This window comes from Aegilops tauschii, chromosome 3, assembly GCF_002575655.3.
Source record: "Aegilops tauschii subsp. strangulata cultivar AL8/78 chromosome 3, Aet v6.0, whole genome shotgun sequence".
NCBI lineage: Eukaryota > Viridiplantae > Streptophyta > Magnoliopsida > Poales > Poaceae > Aegilops > Aegilops tauschii.
The window spans coordinates 293,242,244-293,256,626 of record NC_053037.3 but is presented as its reverse complement, the minus strand read 5'-3'; positions in this window follow the sequence as shown (position 1 = coordinate 293,256,626).

Genomic DNA, 14,383 nt, shown 5'->3' with positions numbered 1-14,383 from the left:
TATAATGTACTACTTGGCAATAGAAGACTTGGTAGTTTAATCTTGTCCACCTTACTAATGAACTGGTTCACCGAAATGAGTTTCATATACTAGTACATGCTAAACCTGTTATGTGTCTGCTTGTTTCTTCTTTTAGAATGCTGACAGAATATTGGGGAAGAGTGCCTTATTAAGCAATGGTAAAGGAAGTAATGTAGATAAGGTTCAGGATAGTGAGACATCCTTGTTGGTCTCCAACAAAGCTGATAAAACAGCTAAGGAAAACTATCTTGAAGACAGCGAGACAACCCCAAAGTCCTGTCTTGGTTTAGTGTTCGAGTTACTGGCCACTACCGCTAGCACAAGCTATTCAAACTCACTGTCTGAATCAGTTCGGTTTCTTGAGTCTCAACTACAAGCTGAAAGACATCGATCAACTGTGCTGCGACAAGAAGCGGAAGGAGTGCGGAAGTCCTTGGAGCATTCAGATGCATACTTTCTGGTGCAATAACAAGCGTTGAGGATTTTAGCGCCAAACAGGACAAAGCTAATAAGCTTGCTAAGCTTATTGCTAGCATGGTGGATACCCAGGATAACGTTTCTTGAGCTCTTCTGATGTTGTTTCAGTTGTGGACTTGTTTTGATGCCGCGTTTATTTCCACTGGTGGCCAATTTAGACGGCCAGTGTATGTAATATGCTGCTTTGTTCCCTACATTTGCACTGGTGGCGAACTTTGATGCCTAGTGGATGTAATATGTGTAATAGTCATAATAGCCTAGCGTTAGTTGCTTGCTTATTTATTTCCTTATTGTCTTGTTTAGTTGTTTGCTTGTAGTCACTGTAGGTCTTTTTCTGTGTTTTTCTAGTGGCAACAATAACCTATTTTTGGTAACTAGGCCACAATAACCATGGCAACACACGGACTGTTGTAACCATGGGCCTCCTGCGGGCCGTAGGATCCATGGGCCTTCTACGGGCCGTAGGATCTATGGGCCTTCTAGGGGCCATAGGATCCATGGGCCTTCTACAGGCGTAGGATCCATGGGCCTTCTACGGGCCGTAGGATCCATTGGCCTTCTACGGGTCGTAGGATCCATGGGCCTTCTACGGGGCGTATAATCATTTCGCCAAACATAGGTCGTACTATTCGTGGACCATAATGGGCCGTTAATAGGTCGTATTTGATAACGCTACGAAAACGGCCCAACGGGTTAACGGGCCACAAACGGGCCGAATGTAACCATGGGCTGAATTTGGCCCACAAACGGAACAGGCCAGTAACGGACCGTAACTAATCGAATTCTAGAAATGAGCCCAAGAATAAATGGGCCCTTAGAAGGCCAAAAGTTAACACGGGCTGGAAATGGCCGACGGAATAATGGGTCGTTAATGGGTATAAAGCGATACACTATTCATTATGGGCCAGTTTCATCACGGGCCTTTAATGGGCCTAGAGTTACAAAGGGCCTCCTATGGGCTGAAAGACGTCATGGGCCAGACATGGGCCGGAAGTTACAACGGGCTGGTATCATATTGGACGGCCCAGATGATGCTATTGGGCCAAATTCTGGTAGGCCATGAGTTAGCGGACTGTAAATGGGCTATACGCGAACAGGCCATTAACAGGCTTTCTGTGGGCTGGCCTGCTACCTTTTGACCAAGTCAAATGGGCCAGCCTTTTCACTGGAATGGGCCTCTGTTGGGCCGTGCCATGTGTCGATGAATCATAGGCGCCTTCGGTCCAATGAGTGGATTACATCTGTCCCAACGGTGAGCCGACACATGGTTACTCTGGCCATTGAGAATTTTACACGTGGAAAATCCCCATTGGTCTGGGCTATTAACGGGTTATCGGATCCAAACCAGAACCCGATAGCTTAACGACGACCCGTTACGGTGGATGCCACATGTCGGTCACCCTTGACGAAAGCACTTATGTGACGCGCGATTTATCGTCATGGAAGTGGACACTTCCGTGATGATAATTTTGGTAATGTCATGGAACACTTTTACGACAACACAGGTATGACTATCTTGATTCTGTCATAAAATTGTCATGGATGTACATGCATGACAGAAAACGTGACCTACCGTGACAAACACGTATCATCACGCAAGTGTATTTTTTTTGTAGTGCCTGCTGAAAACCACTTGTCATTTCCTTCTGCTCCTCGTTGGGTTCAACACTCTTACTTATCGAAATGACTACGATTGATCCCATATACTTGTGGGTCATCATGGGGGATTAACCATAGAAAACGCATGACATGTTTGCCGCACAAATGGGTATAGATGACTAACCGATTTTCCGTGGGAGTCGCAATCGTTGCCGGAGTTGCTGTTGACCTTCGGCTCCGGCTGGGGGGGGGGCATGAAGGCGCCGACGAAGTCAAGGTCGTGTTGCTGCCTGCGCGAGACCTCGTTGGCAGCGACGGCAACCACTATGCCCAGCTTAACGCATTGCGCGGGTGCTTCAACAGCCCCGGCGTCGCCACTCCCTCTGATGGTGCGCTTCAGCGGCATCCTCATACACTCCAGATGTTGGTGACCACTGATAACCCACAAGTATAGGGGATCGCAACCGTTTTCGAGGGTAGAGTGTTCAACCCAAATTTATTGATTCAACACAAGGGGATCCAAAGAATATTTGCAAGTATTAGCAGCTGAGTTGTCAATTCAACCACACCTGGAGATTAATTATCTGCAACAAAGTGATCAGTAGCAAAGTAATATGATAGCTTTGATAGTAGTAGCAACAACAATAGTAACAGTAACAGTGATAGCAATGATTTTGTGGCAAGTGTAACGGTAACAGTAGTAGTAATAACTTAGCAAGAACAATATAAGAGAAATTCGTAGGCATTGGACCGGTGAATTCGTTGGATGATATTCATCATATAATAGTCATAACCTGGGGCGATACGGCACTAGCTCCACTTCATAAATATAATGTACGCATGTATTCCGTAAATTGTCATATGTGCTTATGGAAAGAACTTGCATGACATCTTTTTCCTACCCTCCTGTGGTAGTGGGGTCCATAAGGAAACTAAGGGTTATTAAGGCTTCCTTTTAATAGAGAACCGGAGCAAAGCATTAGCACATAGTGAATACATGAACTCCTCAAACTACGGTCATCACCGGAAAGTATCCCGACTACTGTCACTCCGGGGTTTACGGATCATAACACGTAATAGGTGACACCACGGTAGTTCTGCTGAAAACAGCGTCAGTCCGGGTTAGTTCTAATCAAATCATACCAAAACCATATAAAATTGTTGTAAACATGGCATGATACTTCATAAATTATAGATACGTTGGAGACGTATCAATCACGCACCTCCAATAAATATGTTTGGGACACATATGCATGCAATGGTTGTCTTTGGACACTCTCACTCACTTGGTTATCGGTGGTAAGCCTATATATTCGTGGGCCCGCGTGGACGTCCATCATTTTGACCGACGACGAGAAAGGTTACCAGGGTGGATTCTTCTTCTTTGGTTCATACGACCAAGTTGGATTCTGCCTGGTCCATGTTACAGTACATGTCGGTGAGATGCCCTCTCCCCCCGACGTGTGTGTGGGGGGGGGGTGGGGGGCTTACTTTTGCTCTACCTGCAACCTCTATGGGGTCGGGGAAGTCCGGTTAATTTTTGAGGCACACGTGCCACTTCAAAGTTGTGAATGGTAGTCAAATATCACACCATGCCCTTTTTATACATATAGTAGGGCCACCCGCAGGTGGTTCGTATGTGGTCTTACCCGTCCCCCGCCACAAGCACACTTTTGTGGGTCGGCACACAGTCCACCTTTGTCTGGAAGCGAAAGGGGAAGTTTGACCATGATGGACTCCTATAGATTTAGTGTTACGGTAGGCTGAGATTTCAGACCTAGCTATTTGGGGGCATGCGTTTGTAGCTAGGATTCCCTTAACGCCGACACGAAGTGGGTTCATAGGGGGTGGCGAACTAGCAATACCATGTGCTATATGCGGCAGGTGCCTGATACGTCTCCAACGTATCTATAATTTTTGATTGTTCCATGTTGTTATATAATCATTCTTGGATGTTTTAAAATCATTTTATAGAAACTTTATATCATTTTTTGGGACTAACCTATTGACATAGTGCCCAGTGCTAGTTGCTATTTTTTGCTAGTTATTTACTTTGCAGAAAATCAATACCAAACAGAGTCCAAATGCAGCGAAACTTTTTGGAGATTTTTTTGGACCAGAAGACACAAGATGGGCCAAGGAAGTACCAAAGGGGGGCTCCGAGGGAGCACAACCGACCTGGGCGTGCCTGGAGGCCTAGGCGCGCCCTGGTGCATTGTGCCCACCTTGGCCGCCTCCCGCACCGCCTCCTTGCTCTATAAATACCGCAATATTCCAGAAACCCTAGGGGAGACGACAAAATTCAATTCCAGCTGCCGCAAGTTCCACAAACCACAGATCCAATCTAGACACCATCACAGAGGGGTTCATCATCCTCATTGGTGCCTCTCCAATGATGCGTGAGTAGTTCATTGTAGACCTACGGGTCCGTAGTTAGTAGCTAAATGGCTTCCTCTCTCTCTCTCTCTCTCTCTCTTTTAATTCTCAATACAATGGTCTCTTGGAGATCTATTTGATGTAACTCTTTTTGCAGTGTGTTTGTTGGGACCCGATGAACTTTGAGTTTATGATCAGATCTATGTTTTTATCCATGAAAGTTACTTGAGTCTTTTGATCTCTTATATGTGTGATTACTTATAGCCTCGTATTTCTTCTTCGAATAATTGGTTTAGTTAGGCCGACTAGATCGATTTTTCTTGCCATGGGAAGAGGTGCTTTGTGATGGGTTCAATCTTACGATGCTCAATCCTAGTGACAGAAGGAGAAATGACACATATGTATCGTTGCTATTAAGGATAACAAGATGGGGTATATTCCTACATGAATAGATCTTGTCTACATGTCATCGTTCTTATTGCATTACTCTGTTTCTCCATGAACTTAATACACTAGATGCATGCTGGATAGCGGTCGATGTGTGGAGTAATAGTAGTAGATGCAGGCAGGAGTCGGTCTACTAATCTTGGACGTGATGCCTATGTAATGATCATTGCCTGCATATCGTCATGATTATTTGAAGTTCTATCAATTGCCCAACAGTAATTTGTTTACCCGTCGTGTGCTATTTTTCTCGAGAGAAGCCACTAGTGAAATCTACGCCCCCCGGGTCTCTTCTTTATCATATTTGCCTTCGAGATATATTTTTATTTGCTTCTATTTTCAGATATATTAATCCAAAAACACAAAAATACCTTGCTTCAATTTATTTTTATTTATTTTATCTCGCGTTCCCGCGAGATCTATTTATCCAATCTACTACAATTTTACCTATCTTTTTACCCGTGAGGGATTGACAACCCCTCTTTACGTCGGATTGCAAGTATTTGTTCTTTGTGTGCAGGTATCGTTCACGTAGTGTTGCGTGGTTCTCCTACTGGTTCCATAACCTTGGTCTCATCACTAAGGCACATACCTACCGTAGCTGCGCTGCATCATCCCTTCCTCTTTGGGGAAATACCGACGTAGTTCAAGCCGCATCAAAAGGAATTTCTGGCATCGTTGCCGGGGAGAAATCATCAACATCTACCAGGTTCCTAATCACAAATCTCATCTCCTCGCAATTTACGTTATTTGCCATTTGCCTCTCGTTTTCATCTCCCCCACTTCACAAAAATTTGCCGTTTTATTCGCCCTATTTTTTGTTCGCCGTTTTGTCGTTAGATCTGTTTTTGAGTGCAATCTTGTTGCGTAGTCACAATGACTCAAGAGAACACCAACTTGTGTGATTTCTCCAATACCAACAACAATGATTTTATTAGAACTCCGATTGCTCCTCCTGCCACTGGTGCGGAGTCTTGTGATATTAATGCCGCTTTGTTGAATCTCGTTATGAAAGATCAATTTTATGGTACTCCTAGTAAGGATGTCGCGTCCCATCTTAACACATTCATGGAATTATGCGATATGCAAAAGAAAAAAGATGTGGACAATTATATTGTGAAGTTGAAATTATTCCCGTTTTCTTTGCGAGATAGTGCAAAAAATTGGTTTTCTTCTTGGCCTCGCAATAGTATCAATTCTTGGGATAAGTGCAAGGATGTTTTTATTACTAATTATTTTCCGCCCACGAAAATTATTTCCCTTAGGACACAAATCATGAATTTTAAGCAAGCATGAACATGTTGCGCAATCTTGGGAAAGAATGAACTTGATGCTAAGAAATTGCCCTATTCATGGTTTAAATCTTTGGATGATCATACAAAAAATTTATGCGGGATTGAATTTTGTTTCTAGAAATCTTTTAGATTCTGTCATGGGCAGTTATTTTATGGAAATTACTTTGGGAGAAGCTACTAAATTGCTTGATAATATTATGGCTAATTATTCACAATGGCATACCAAAAGAGCTCCTACTAGTAAAAAAGGTTAATTCGGTAGGAGAAACAAATTCTTTGAGTTAAAAAGTTGATGCTCTTATGAAGTTGGTTTGTAAAAAAATGCTCCTATTTGATCTTAATGATGTGCCTTTGTCTACTTTTATTGAGGAAAATAGTGATGCTATAGATGTGAATTTTGATTCGCGAAACAATTTTAATAACAATGCTTATAGAGGTAATTTTAATCCTTGACCTTTTCCGGGAAATTCCTCTAATAATTATTGTAATTCCTATGGTAATCCTTCCTATAATAATAATAGGAATACCTCTGATCTTGAGAATAATATTAAAGAATTTATCAATGCTCAAAATTTTAATAGTACAATAGAAGAAAAATTGAGTAAGATGCATGATATGTCTAGAAGCATTGATAGAATTTCTCATGATGTAGAAAATCTGAAGATGAATTTTTTTGGACCTAAGGTTCAAGAATCAATTAAAGCTTTATTTGTATGGCTGAAAGTAAGGAAAGAACCGCTATGCTTAGAGCTAAAAGAGAATTTTTAGAAAAAGCGTTTTCTAGCGATTGCTTTCATAAAAATGATGAAGATCTTAAAATGATTGGTGTTTCTTCTATTAATTCCTTGTTTAGTAAAATTAAGATTGATGTAAAAGGGACTAAAGAAGAGTCAACTTTAGTTAGAAGGTGCCCCAATAATTTGGAGGGTGAGAATCTTGTTGAGAAAATTGATAAAAGTGGGTTTAAAGAGGTCAAAACTTTAACTACTGATGTGCCCACTCATTTGGATTACAAAGACTTTAATTATGATAATTGCTTTTTGGTTGATTGTATTTCTTTGTTGCAATCCATGATAAATTCACCCCATGCTTATGAACAAAATAAAGCTTTTACTAAACATATTGTTGATGTTATGATGAAAGCTTTGGAAGGAAAGTTGGAATTAGAGATTACAATTCCTAGAAAATTACATGATGAATGGGAACCTACCATCAAAGTCAAGGTTAAAAATTATGACTGTTTTGCTTTGTGTGACTTAGGTGCTAGTGTTTCTACAATTCCGAAATCTTTATGTGATGTGCTTCTTACCGATATTGAAGAATGCTCTTTAAATTTGCACTTGGCGGATTCTACTATTAAAAAGCCTTTGGGAAGAATTAATGATGTTCTTATTCTTGCAAATAGGAATTATGTGCCCATATATTTTATTGTTCTTGATATTGATTGCAATCCGTCTTACCCAATTATTCTTGGTAGACCATTCTTGCGTACTATTGGTGACGTGATTGATATGAAAGAAGGCAATATTAAATTTCAATTTCCACTAAGGAAGGGTATGGAACACTTACCTAGAACAAGAATTAGGCCACCATATGAATCAATCATGAGGGCATCTTATGGATCTAGAACCAAAGATGACAATACTTGAATCTTTGCATTATGGCTAGCTAGGGGCGTAAAACGACAGCGCTTGTTGGGAGGCAACCCAATGAATAAAATTTATTTTTGTCTTTTTCTTTATGTTCTTAAGTGTTTGCCCAATTATGCTACTATTATGATTGTGTTTTTATGTTTTAATTAGTGTTTGTGCCAAGCAAAGCCTTTGGGATTATGTTCGGTGATAGTTGCTTTGATCTTGTTGGAAAACAGAAACTTTTGCGTCCAGTAAAATAAGTTTTAAAAATCACAGAAGTGACGAAAAATTCTGAATTTTTTACACAAGATTGATATGCAATTTTCCCACGTTTTCCTAATGTTTTAGAATTTTTGGAGTTACAGAAGTATTCGAAGTTTTTAGATTGCTACAGACTGTTCTGTTTTTGACAGATTCTGTTTTCTTTGCGTTGTGTGCTTATTTTGATGAATCTATGGACTCTATCGGGGGGTTTGAGCCATAGAAAAGTTTGAATATAGTAGATATAATGCAAAAATAAAATATGAATGGGTTTTCAACAGTACTTATAGTAGTGATTTTCTTTGTTATACTAACGGATCAAACGAAGGTTTTGTTGAGTTTTGTGTGATGGAAGTTTTAAAGTTTTGGGTGAGATCACGATGGATGAAGGAATAAGGAGTAAGAAGAGCCTAAGCTTGGGGATGCCCATGGAATCCCAAGCCATCATCTAAAGAGAAGCAAGCAACTAAGCTTAGGGATTCCCGAGTGGCATCCCCTCTTTCTTCTAACGACCATCAGTATTTTACTTGGAGCCATATTTTTATTCGTCACATATCATGGGTTTTGCTTGGAGTGTCTTATATGATATGAGTCTTTGCTTGTTTTGCTTTTTGTTTTAAGTCAAGTATCCTTGCTGGACACACCTATTTGAGAGAGCCAAAATTATGCTATGATTTGTTAGAATTGCTCTCTATGCTTCACTTAAATCTTTATGAGCTATGGAATTGCTCTTGTGCTTCACTTATATCTTTTTGAGCATGGTGTGATTTACTATTTTTGAAGAAATGCTCTCATGCTTCACTTAGATTTATTTGAGGGTTGTTAAATCTTCTCTCATGCTTCACTTAAATTATTTTGAGAGAAGAAATTTTTTATGCTCATGTTCTTCACTTAGATTTGTTTGAGCTTTCAAAAGCAACGGATGAAATTAGTCCCAAAGTGATAGATATTCAAGAGGGATATAATAAAAACTTTCAAGATCATTGGACAAAATAAACTTGATTCCCTGTAATAGTGTTGTGATATTATGATATAATTTATGAGTCATGTTGATGAGTAATTATGCTTTAGTAAGAATATTGATGTTGAAGTTTGTGATTTCCTATGCAAGCACGAAAGTCAATAGTTATGCAATGAAATTACATCCTACTTACGGTGCATTATTCGGTGTTAGTTATGCTTAATGCTCGCTTATGAGATTTTTCGTTTCTTGGTTGGATGCTTCTCAATCTTTTGCTAGCCTACATTTGCACTAAGTATGATCACTACTTGTGCATCCAAAATCCATAAAACTAGTTTTGCCATATGAGTCCACTATACCTACCTATACGCGGTATTCTTTTGTCGTTCTAAGAAAATTTGTATGTGCCATCTCTAATTTTCAAAATATATTTCTCTTTTGTGTGCTTGTACCGCTCATGAAACAGTAGGGGGTGGCCGATATTTCTCCATGCTAGATGTGTTATTCTCAAGATGAGTGTTTATTCAGTTGTTATTGCACGAGAGCATGGCAAAGGTATTAGGGATGCCCAGTCCCGAAATGAAAAATGGATTTATTTTATGTTGTCAAATAATAAATTCCTGGGAAAGTGTTGGTATGGACGGCACCCGTGGATTCGGTTAGCCGTGGAATGTGAAAGTATGGTGGAAAAAGAAATAAACTTTATTTTCTGTTTGGGAACCGCCTATGGTATATCTAGCATGGAAAGTATTGGGAACAACTCGATCATTTTCATTGACAGGAAAAGCATGCCACCCAAATTTTTTATCTCTATCTTTTTTCGCTTTGAGCTCTGGCACCTCTACAAATCCCTACTTCCCTCTGCGAAGGGCCTTTCTATATACTTTACGTAATTTTTATTTTTACTTTTGAGTCTCTGTCTTCTCTTATAAAGCACCAACTAAAGGGCACTATGATCGTACTTGAGCATTGGGTGTACCTAATATGCGAGGGTGTTTCATGAATGGATCAATGACTGAGCATAATGGGCTAGGGATAACTTGCTTTAGTGTTGATATTTTGAAAGACATGGTTGCTTGTTGAGATGCTTGAGTATTGAAATCTTCATGTCAAAACTAGACTATTGCTTTGAATCATATAGAAGTCCAAATGTCCATGCTACAAAGAAAAGAATATGTGATGAACATGTTAGGCAGCATTCCACATCAAAAATCTATTTTTATCATTTGACTACTCGAGGAGCAGGAATTAAGCTTGGGGATGCCGATACGTCTCCAACGTATCTATAATTTTTGATTGTTCCATGTTGTTATGTTATCATTCTTGGATGTTTTACAATCATTTTATAGCAACTTTATATCATTTTTTTGGGACTAACCTATTGACATAGTGCCCAGTGCTAGTTGTTGTTTTTTTGCTCAGTTTTTACTTCGCAGAAAATCAATACCAAACGGATTCCAAATGCAGCGAAACTTTTTGGAGATTTTTTTGGACCAGAAGACACAAGAGCCAAGGAAGTACTAGAGGGGGGCTCCGAGGGGAGCACAACCCACCTCGGCCACCTCCTGCACCACCTCTTTGCTCCATAAATACCCCAATATTCCAGAAACCCTAGGGGAGACGACGACAATCAATTCCAGCCGCCGCAAGTTCCAGAAACCATAGATCCAATCTAGACACCATCAAGGAGGGGTTTATCATCCTCATTGGTGCCTCTCTGATGATGCGTGAGTAGTTCATTGTACACCTACAGGTCCGTAGTTAGTAGCTAGATGGCTTCCCCTCTCTCCTTTGATTCTCAATACAATGGTCTCTTGGAGATCTATTTGATGTAACTCTTTTTGAGGTGTGTTTGTTGGGATCTGATGAACTTTGAGTTTATGATCAGATCTATGTTTTTATCCATGAAATTTATTTGAGTCTTTTGATATCTTATATGCATGATTACTTATAGCCTCGTATTTCTTCTTCGAATCTTTGGTTTAGTTAGGCCAACTAGGTCGATTTTTCTTGCCACGGGAAGAGGTGCTTTGTGATGGGTTCGATCTTACGGTGCTCAATCCCAGTGACAGAAGAGGAAATGACATGTATGTATCGTTGCTATTAAGGATAACAAGATGGGGGTCTATTCCTACATGAATAGATCTTGTCTACATCATATCATCGTTCTTATTCCATTACTCCATTTCTCCATGAACTTAATACACTAGATGCATGCTGGATAGCGGTCGATGTGTGGAGTAATAGTAGTAGATGCAAGTAGGAGTCGGTCTACTAATCTTGGACGTGATGCCTATGTAATGATCATTGCCTCGATATCGTCATGATTATTTGAAGTTCTATCAATTGCCCAACAGTAATTTGTTTACCCGCCGTATGCTATTTTTCTCGAGAGAAGCCACTAGTGAAATCTATGGCCCCTGGGTCTCTTCTTTATCATATTTGCCTTCGAGATCTATTTTTATTTGCTTTTATTTTCAGATATATTAATCCAAAAACACAAAAATACCTTGCTGCAGTTCATTGTTATTTATTTATCTCGCGTTCCCGCGAGATCTATTTCTCCAATCTACTATTAAAAAAATTACCTATCTTTTTACCCGTGAGGGATTGACAACCCCTCTTTACATCGGGTTGCAAGTATTTGTTCTTTGTGTGTAGGTACCATTCACGTAGTGTTGCGTGGTTCTCATACTGGTTCGATAACCTTGGTCTCATCACTGAGGGAAATACCTCGTAGCTGTGCTGCATCATCCCTTCCTCTTTGGGGAAATACCGACGTAGTTCAAGCAAGGTTGTCAGAATCGTGATTTTGAATCGGATCGGAACTCTGATGGTAGGATCGCAAATCGTAGAATCTTCACTATCAGGATCATATAAACGTAGATTCTATGAAATAAATCGTAGAATCAGAGGGGTCATTTTGGATCGTACAGTTGTAGAATCGTATAACAGGATCGCGATTCTAACAACCTCCGCATTAGTGCCACATCAAAGTTGGGCATTCGGTATTTGAACATCAAACCACCATTTTCATACATATATTTGGTCCACATGCAAGTGTGTTCGTGTTCTGACCCTTTCCCGCGTTATTCTTTTTGCCAAATTTATAAACAGCAGACGAGTTGGATGCAGCAACCGTCTGCGATTGGGGACGCAACAGACACGGTACGCTCAGACTATCCTTGTGCCATGCCTGTGCCCCTGTCAGTCACATCAGCACAGTAGGGCTCCACGAGGCTTTCCTCCCACTCTTGAAAATATCTACTACCTCGCAATCTCGAAAATAGCTACCACCTAGAAGGTTTTTATGTTTGATAGCACATGATTAGTATGTGTGGACTGTGTGCGATGTCTGTTACTCCCGCTCTACTTCTATCCCTTGATTCATATTTTCATTAGCCCTGGCATTTTACTCCCGCCTGCATCCCTCGCAATCTCAAAATACCTGCTTGCCTAGAGGTTTTCCTATTTGATAGCACACGATTAGTATGTTTTGACCGTGTGTGATGTCTGTAAGTCCCGCTCTTCTTCTATCCGTTGATCCAAACTTTCAGTATCCCCTACTCCCGCCTCTGCATCCCTCGCAATCTCAAAAATATCTGCTCGCCCTTGATCAAAATTTTAGTAGCCCCGGCATTTTACTCTCGCCTAGTAAAAAATTTAGTTGCTGTGGTATTTCCTCAAACACCACCTTTTGGCCCCCCTCCACACACACCCCAAAACCTCCACTCACACAGAGACACACCACCCCTCCCCCGCTGGAAACCATTGGTAGGTCGCTGCCACCACCGCCGCCTCAATCGTCAACCTCTACCCGTGTGCCGGGGAGCTCGAGGAGCCAATGGCCCAAAAGAGGTTTATCGTGGCCTCTTCGCCCAACGTCGGCGATGTGGCTGCCGAGGTGTCCCCATCGTCCTCTGCGGAATCTTTATCGAGTCGACATTGCCGGTCAACCGATTCGCCCGCCGCCACGCCCCTACGTCGGTTCGAGGACTTCCCCGTCCTCCGTTGGGCCCGGCCGCCGACGAGGTCCTACCTCGGGGTCCGGCAGCGGCGGTGGGGGACGTGGATCACCAAGATTACGGATTGGGAGACCCACACCCACCGGTGGCTCGGTAGCGTCCACACTACCGAGCTCACGGCCATGGAGTACGACCGCTGGCAGGTCCGCTACCATGGCGCGGCGGCTAAGCTTAATTTCCCCTTCGACACACGTCCGGTCGACCTCGTCCCGCCGGAGTGAGGGCTGGTCAGCTCGGCTATGGCACGGGAGGACCATGAGGCGAGGGAGCGCCTCGAGGCTGAGGCCGCCGACGAGGCCTACATGCAACAGCTCCACCGGCAGCACCCAGAGCTCATGGAGGCGGAGCGGATGATCTTTGCCGGCGCGGAGGGCGGCGAGGTTATTGTGCTCTCTTCCGATGATGAGGTCGAAGGTGGCGAGGACAGTGGCGCGGAGGGTGTTGAGGTGGGCGGCGAGGACGAGGAGATCAACATCGACGAGTGGAGGAGTGTCTTCCCCAACGACCCCGATGACGGCACCGGCCCGGACCCAGCTCGCGGCACACCATACCTGACGAGGAAGGATTAGCTCGACCTCCACTTCGAGCATAGTTTATTTAGTTTTAATTTATGTTTTATGTTCGGTTATGCAAAACTATCTATGTTTATGTTTGAATGAATGCTACTTTCGGTTGAACCTGCTTTGAACTTGATCAAATTGAAGTTTACAATGTTAAGTTTAGGGGATCGACTAGAAACGCCCAAAAATTGCTGGAGTATATATATACTCACTAAGGGTTTTACTCTATTAACTTTTGGGGGATCTGCTAGAGATGGCCTTATGCCTTGTTTATTTTAGTTATTCACAATGTGGTGCTCTATATATATGTGCAACTATTTGCCATGCAGTTCAGTTTCATCAATAACAGTTGCAACAATACCACTATGAATTATGATATTTGGTTGTCGTTAAGGATGTTGCAGTTAACACGCCTTTCCATTTTTTTAACAATAACTAGTGTACTTTAGACCTGCACAATACCAGTTTGAATGACCATATTTGCTTGTTTTTAAATGTTATGCTTGTTGCAGTTAACACACCTTTCCACTTCTTGTTTTGCTTAACTAGCGTGCTTAAACTTGCACACTTAAGCTATCATTTGGAGATTATGTTGTCTACCATGTATATATTTGGTCGATGTTTAGCCTCTTGTGCTTAACATGCCTTTAGATGTACTCACACAGGACAATATTGGGAACAGTTGCTGTTTTCCATCGAGGTTAGTTTCATCGCATTGCTTATATATACT